The 8,343-nt window shown below is 37.4% G+C and overlaps 1 long non-coding RNA gene across 1 annotated transcript; it reads right to left on the minus strand.

Annotated features, from left to right (window-relative positions):
• Positions 1 to 756: 756 nt before the first annotated feature.
• Positions 757 to 7,783, minus strand: LOC115893148. The gene is made up of 2 exons (XR_004053087.1): positions 7,617 to 7,783; positions 757 to 2,591 (listed from the first exon to the last, which is right to left on the minus strand). It is a non-coding gene; the product is annotated as an uncharacterized LOC115893148 (long non-coding RNA).
• Positions 7,784 to 8,343: the final 560 nt, after the last annotated feature.

An 8,343-nucleotide genomic window follows, 5' to 3' on the forward strand; every position in this document is an offset into this window, starting at 1 on the left:
ACTTTAGGTTAAAAAGTTTCCAGGTTGATTCTATAATTGAGCTTTTTTTCAGTTTTACCCAAGAGAGAAAAAATAGTGCATTATGTTTGCATAACACCTTATAAAGTATGATGCAGTTTTATGTGTTATTTGATCTCTGCATAATAACTCTGGGAAGGTGAAGGACAGGCATAGAGGTGGATGTTTCAGCTAAGAAAGCTCAAGAGGTTTGCCCCAGGCTGCACTCTTTTCAAGCAAGTAACAGGGCTTCTACTTAAGCCAAGCACTTCTGACCTCTATGTTGGGGTCCGCGTGTTTCCTAAACAAAGGAATGAACACACAAGACAACACAGGAGAAGACATACATGGCGGCCGCGCCAAATGGCACACTCTGCTTTATTTTATCCAGCCATTTGTGGAATGTTACCAAGTCATGGGGCATGTGTTGCTTCTCTGACCTTTCCTTGACTCCCAAGATCAGTAAACATTGACCAGTTCCCAGAGCCCACTGTTTACTGCTGGCTCCTTTGCCCTTCCTGTTTGCAGAGAAGGACCGTCCTGCTTTGTCTGCAAGAGCAGGGCTTATCGAGAACGTCTCGTTTGCGAGCAAGCAGTCCTATACATCTCCCCCTTCTTTATTTACAGGTTTGAATTTCTTTTAAAACCATTATCACATGTTGGGCTCACTGGGATTCGGTGTTTGCCCTTTGGCACCGTTTCCAGCAGACTGTGAAAATGACAAAGGCAAAAACAACAATCAATACATAACTAGAAACAGAAGTCAGTAAAGTTTTTATAGGACTTATAGGGTTTAAAGATTTTAAACTTTGTGCAATACCAGTCGTTAAATCTGTGCCAGACAGTAATGGTAACTGATTACAAAACGTTTTAGAAATATTGTGTGTTAGTTTTTGTATTTTTAGGGAAAGATTATTATGGCCAATTAAAAGCCTTTTTGTCTTTGTCCAATTATGTACAGTGTTGTTAAAAGGAACAGGGATAATACAAAATTAAGTAGTATTCCAGTCACATTTTAACAAGGCTCGAGTATTTAACACTGTCAGCTGATCCCCTATTTAAAAAACCACTTGTTCTAAGTTATTTACTCGTTCAGTCAAATGAGCATCGATGTCTCGTTTTTGTTGCCACAACAAGTGAGATTGTTCATGCCATTGTTGCACGAACTTTGCATTTTGGATACTCTGATGTAACGCCAGTCCAGCAACAGCGGTGGTGGAAGCAATGGCCAGAAGTCCCACTACTGCTGTTACGATGATCCCAGCCACTCTTCGGCTGTGGTGGACAAGATCTTGCATTACTTTGTAAATTTGAGTAACCCCAGTAGATTTACTTCAGGTGCGTGTCAAGTTTACAGGTAACCAGGTTTTTTTTTTTTTTCTAGTTTTTAAAATATATATATTGGAGTAAGTCTCATTCCAATTATTATGTCACAAAGTAGCATTTATACAGCTTAAAAATGTACAATTGCCCGTACAGTTAACTACTCCTGTATTATTATCCCATTTAAAGATTCTCATTAACAACAAGTAAGGTTTTTTAACACAAGCAATGACATATCTAGATCTGTTTCGATGTAAAGATATATGGAAAGGATTAGAAAGATTAGTGGTATTTAAAGACATGTTTCCCGTAAAAGTAGACATTGGTTTGTCAGTAGCTAGTAACTTTTATATATGACTTTGTATTTGTGAGGTGTTGGCCAAATGTGGCATAGGGGGCGACAAGCCACCATCATGCCAAATAATAGTTTCATTACCATCAACATAAATGCTGTGATTATTTCTATGTCATCATAGGCTAATGTGGCTAAACTTAGTCTGAAAATCTCCATGCACACTTCAGTCAGTGACAAGGTATCTGTAATTCCTACCTTTTACCTCTAATAATTGTGGTCTACTTCTTTTACATCTAGTCCACTTTAATTGGGAAACACCTCCGGACACGTCAGGAATAGGACATAAGGATAATGTAGTAGGCAAGGTTTTGTTAAGCAGAGCAGTATGATTATATTTAAAACTCTGAGTAACAACAATTATAGTAAAGGCAGTAATGTGACTATGATTATAGCACACAGCCCAAGCCTCATGAGAAGTATGTAAACAATGTGGACTGTTCCCAAGACATATAGGTAACCCTTTCACCCCAAATTGATATGAACTGTTTATTATACCCGTGTCTAACTCAGGATCCTGATTTTAAAAAGGTGATGGCATCCAAGCAGTATCATTAGTAAATACTAAAACTTCTTTGTCTTCCCAGGCCACACCTTGATATAAGAGTGGAAAGGGAATATAAGCCCAATATGTGAATTCTCCAGCTGTTATCTGGCAATTTATTACAGCTAGCATAGCCAAAAATAAGGTCAGTGAGGTTTTGGGCTGTCTAGCTTGTTGAACAACCCCTTCAGCTTCTTGAGTAAGCTTTTTCAGCTGACCCCATGTTGGGGGTTCCACTCGTCGAGTTTTGAAGGTGAAAGTTTTCTGAGTACTCAGATTTAATTTTTGAAATGCCACCAGGAAGTCCTCTGGCCAGCTCCTCTTCGCCATGGCACTGCTTCAACCGTCGGGATGGGAACCACTCATCTCTGGCACCTGTACGAACGAGAGCATAACCTCGACCCCATTGTAAAACTTTTCCTTTTAAGTATTGGCCTTGTAATGAAGGATAGTACACCCACAAATTGTTAGCTTGTGGCTTTTCTAGTGGTTGTTGAAAATGTTTCACTGCTGCAGATTGCTGTAATTGGCGCCAATAGTTAAGAAAATTTAAAGTAAAAAGAGCTTTCAGAATTTGATGTTTTGGGGAATCTCATCCATTTCCCCCTGTTTGTTTTAAAAGTTGTAATTTTAAGGTAGTATTAGCTTTTTAAATAATTGACCTTGACTGTTAAATGGAATACCAGTGGAATGACGAATGTGGTATGAAGAGAGGAAGGCAGTCAATTTGTGAGAGTAACAAGTAGGAGGATTGTCAGTTTTTAATTTAGTAGGAACTCCTATAACTGTAAAGTAAGTAAGTAAATGAATAATAACAGAATTAACTTTTTTAGAGGGTAATTGTGTAACCCATTGGAAGTGTGACCAAGTATTAATTATATGATGAACACATTTTAAACAACCAAAAGAAGAAATGTAAGTTATATTTATTTGCCAAATATGATTTTGTTGAGTGTCTCAGGGATTTATACTTGGACTTAAAAAGGGTGTAATAATAAGAGCACAAGATGGACAGGCTTTGACAATAGTTTGGGCTTGACGGCGTGTTATAGAAAATTTTTGTTGTAATTTTAAACTGTTAGTATGATGTAATTGATGTTTATCCTGAGCCTGTTGGACATTGCCAACAAGTAAAGAATCAATTTGGCTATTACCAAAAGTAAAAGGTCCTGGTAAAGCTGAATGTGAATGAATATGAGTAATAAAAAGAGGGGTTGTATGGGAAGTAAGAGTCAAAAACAATAAGGAAAATAGTTTTTGTAAAGGGGTTTTTGGGAGTAATGGTAAAGAAGTTTGAGAAATATACTTAGTCATATATATAGTATATTGGGAATTACTAACTATATTACAAGGGGTTTGAGGCCAATCTTGTAGTACCATAAGAATGGTAAAAAGTTTTTTCTGTTGTACAGATTTAAATGGATAGTGAGAAATTTTTGAATTATTTGATGTCCAGTATCTAGCTTTTTTATTGTTAGAAGTATTAGTAAAAAAGGTGGGACCTTTAACCGGAGTATAAGAAATAGGATTATAGGGCAGGAAAGAATATTGTTGTAGAAAAGTAAATAATTTATGACTGGAATAGTGTTGAGAAAAGGAACCAGTATACTTAGTGTAAGTCACTTGTTATCTTTTATGAGTTTTTAGTAGAGATTTAAAGTATTGATTAGATAAGCAGGTAATAATTTTTATAGGGTTAATTTTAAGTAATTGATGAGTTTTATGTTGTCCTTTAATAATTAATTTAATTTATTAATATAAGGGTAAATTTTTTAATGGCTTTATTAGTTAAAAATAGCCACTTTAGAATGTTATTATTTTGATGTTAATGGCTGTCGGTGAATGAGGAGTATGAAAAAGACATAAAGAGAGTGGAAGATCGGATATAATATAATTAAGGTGGGTTTTACTAATTTTATTTTTTACAAAAGACAATTTCTCTTTTGTAGTAGGGGATAATTGTCGAGAACTGTTTAAATACGAATTTCCTTCCAAGGTAGTAAACAAATGTTGTAATTTATAAATAGGAATACCTAAGATGGGACGAAGCCAATTAATATCCCCCAACAATTTTTGAAAGTCATTAAGGGTCATAAGTTGATCTTTTTTAATTTGAACCTTTTGTGTGTGGATTTGTGTTTTAGCCAATAGATACCCCAAATATTGAATGGGGAACTGAGTTTGTACCTTCTTAGGAGATATTTGTAAATTATAATGAATTAACTGTTGTTGTAAAACCTCAAAAACTTGATTTTGGAGGGTTACATTGGGGTAGCCAATAAAATATTATCCATATAATGATAAATTAACACAGTTGGAAACTGATTTTTTAAAGTCCTATGTATGAATTTTTGACATAAAGTAGGGCTATTAAGCATACCCTGGGGAAGAACCTTTCATTGATATTTTTGAGTGGGCTGCCCATTATTATATTTAGGAATAGTAAAGGCAAACTTTTTATAATTTTGAGGTTGTAATGGAATAGAGAAGAAACAATCTTTGAGATCTATAATCATTAATTTTTAACTTTGTGGGATAAGGGTGGGATTAGGAAGACCAGGCTGTAAACTCCTCATAGGTTGAATGTAAACATTTATAGTTTTAAGATCAGTTAATAAATGCCATTTTTTACCTTTTTTTTTTTTTTTTTTTTTTTTTTTTACATGACAAAGACGGGGGAATTCCATGTAGAAGTACTTGGCTTTATATGCTCCTTGGCCAATTGTTTTTTGACTAACTTTTTTAAAGCCCCAAGTTTTTCTTTAGATAATGGCCACTGTTTCACCCAAACAGGAGTGGTAGTTTTCCACTTTAATTGCACAGCTTGAGGCTGGTGAACAGTGGCTATGAGTTTAAAGGATTATAGCCCATTTTGAACATCATATTTTTGGCAGCTGAAGAAATATGAGGAATGTTTAAAAAAGCACTAAATTGTTGTAAAAGATCCCATCCCCAAAGATTAACATTGATAGGAACAATATAAAAAAAACTTGACCTTGTTGACCTTTAGGACCGACACAGGTTAAAGGTTCTACACTTTGATAAACCATGGAAGCAGCACCCAAGCCAGTGAGTGTAACTGAAACATTTTTTTTTTTTGTATAGGCCACTGATATAAACAAATGATAGACACATCCACCCCTGTGTCAATTAACCCCTCAAAAACTATTTCATTAATGTGCAATGAACATAAGGGCTTTTGATCAGAAACTAAATTTTCCTAAAAAACAGTTTTTTCTGTGCTACCAAACCCTCCCTGTCGAGATACCTCTTTAGATAGGAACAGAAAAAAAGGCAATAAAAGTAATTGTGTAATACGCTCCCCTGCCTCTAGGCACATAAATTGTGAGACTTGTACCATAATAAGAATTTTATTAGTAAAATCAGGATCAATAATTTTTGGAATTACCATTAACCCCCGTATAGTACTGCTGCTTTGACTTAACAAAAGTCCTACATGTCCTTTTGGCAAAGGGCCACACACTCCAGTAGCTAATTTATATACTCTTCCATTAGGAGCAAGGTATAAGGCTGAGTAATAGCTAAGTTAGTAGTGGCACTCTGCTTAGTTGCTGCATAAAGCTGAGAAACTGGGGTAAGGGGTGGTATCCTTAAGGAGAACTTGAATTTATTTCTTGATGTTGTAGGCCATTGTTCACTGGGTATTGTGGTAGGCTTGCGTTATAATTGTTGGGGTCCCAAGCCTGTGGGTCCCGGCTCCTGTTTTCCGGGAGAGGAGACAGTAAATTTACACTTTTATTAGTTTTGGAATGACATTTATTTGTTTAATGTTGACCTTTGCCACAATGTTTGCACACCTCTGAAGGCAGCTTTCTGCCTTGAGTGATAAAAGTGTTTAATTTTTTATGACTTTTTTTTTTGAAATGTCCAGGTTTACCACATTGAAAGCAAATACCTTGTTTGTTATTTTCTTTTAAGGCTTTAGATACGGCTCCAGCAAATAACTGAGCATTATAAATAGCCCCTACAACACCAGCACAAGCTTTAATATATTTATCTAAATTGGCCCCAATGGCCTTTAATAGTCTCAACAATTTTTGACAGTTAGCATTAGCATTTTCAAAAGGCAATGTTTGTAACAAAATTTTTGAAGTAGGGCCAACACCCCCAGTTTTTAAGACAGCATCTTGAAGATGGGCTACAAAATTTGGATATGGTTCATTTGCACCCTGTAAAATCTTCACAAAGGAGAGGGAAGATTTTCCTGCTATCTCTACCTTATTTCAGGCCCTTAAAAACAAAGTCTTGATTTGAATAAGGGCAACATCATCTAGGCCAGCCTGAGCATTAAAAGTAGTATATTGGCCCGTGCCCGTGAGTTGTTCCTTAGTGGGTCCTGGGGAATCACACGTAGTATTTTTTCTAGCCTGCACATGTGCCTTGTCCATCCACCAGCTGTGCAATTGTAACCACTGAGAACGATCAAGAACAGCCCTCCCCAAAGTCTGCCAGTCTATAGGAATCATCAAATTTTCTGATGAAAAAGCATCAAGAAGACCAAGGACAAAAGGAGATTGAGGTCCATAGTTAGAAATGGCGGCTTTCATTTCTTTTAAAAATTTAAATTGTAAGGCAGTAAATTGGACATCATTGCCACAATTTGGAAACTGAGCATTAGGAGCAAAAGGAGCACGAATAATTGGAAACAAATCCAGCTCCTCAAATTCTCTTATCTTTTTTATTTTTTTTCTCCCTCCCCAATAGCGGGAAAGGCACTGAGAAAACTTTGCCAGATAAAGGTAAGGAAGCTGGGGGGTTGGAGGCACTGAAAAATCCCCTTCTAACGGGGCAGAAGGAAAAGAAACAGGGAAAGCTTGCAAAGGTGAATTAGAAGAATGTATCTGTAATATTTGTTGAAGCATTCCCATAATACGCTGTATGTCAGAATTCCCCTTAGAAGAAGGAAGAGTCGGCTCTTCCTATTTTTCCCCCTTTTGTTATCCCCCTATCCTCTGTTACCCTGGCATAAATGGGCTCCATTTCAGATTCATTTTTTCCCAAATCCTCAGATACCTTTCCTCCTGTGGCTACATCACCATGCTCTGAATCAGTGTCAAGTAACTCTAATGCCTGAGTGATAGAGTTACACAAGGTCCACAAATTTAGAGGCATAGTATCCCCTAACTGGTGAGCTCTACACAGAGTTTTACTACCTGTAACCATTCTCTCCCATTCAGCTGCACTTTAGTCTGATACTGAAACCAGTAACAATGTTGTTCAACATGGGCAAATAATCACTTTAAAGTCTTTTTTTTTTTTTTTTTTTAACTTCTACTCCTATAGACAGCAACAGTCCTTGAAACAGCCGTAAATATTCTGAGGCCAGAGAGGTGGAATTCCCCATAATTATCCCGTGGGTCCCCCTTCTTGTTTATTTACCTGCCGGCGGTCTCCCCGCGCCTGCCCGGGGTGTTCCCCCTCCGGTTCCTTGCTGTCGTGGAGCCACGGACCCTGCTGGCTGCGCCAGTTGTTGGAGTCCGCGTGTTTCCTAAACAAAGGAATGAACACACAAGACAACACAGGACAAGACATACATGGCGGCCGCGCCAAACGGCACACTCTGCTTTATTTTATCCAGCCGTTTGTGGAATGTTACCAAGTCATGGGGCATGTGTTGCTTCTCTGACCTTTCCTTGACTCCCAAGATCAGTAAACATTGACCAGTTCCCAGAGCCCACTGTTTACTGCTGGCTCCTTTGCCCTTCCTGTTTGCAGAGAAGGACCTTGTCCTGCTTTGTCTGCAAGAACAGGGCTTATCGGGAAAGTCTCCTTTGCGAGCACGCAGTCCACTACACCTCTAAGTCTATGTTCTCCATCTCACAGCATGATCAGTGTCTCTCACACATCATGTTCCTGCCATGGTACCTGTGATTTTCCTTGTTTGGAAGGCTTTGTCAGAGAATTGGGTTTTTATTACACTGTTTTGAATATACTGTAGGTCACTTGTTCTCTCTGTAACTTCACTGACTCAAATTGTAAAATGTCTGGTGCCACAGTGGCTCTAGAGATATCAGTAGCCTTATCATTCAAAACCAGTGAAATAAAAGGATTTTTCTGTTTCAAATACATAAAAAGCAAAAGGCCATCTTATTGCTGAAGAATTGCT

This window comes from Rhinopithecus roxellana, chromosome 14 (assembly GCF_007565055.1).
Source record: "Rhinopithecus roxellana isolate Shanxi Qingling chromosome 14, ASM756505v1, whole genome shotgun sequence".
Taxonomy (NCBI): domain Eukaryota; kingdom Metazoa; phylum Chordata; class Mammalia; order Primates; family Cercopithecidae; genus Rhinopithecus; species Rhinopithecus roxellana.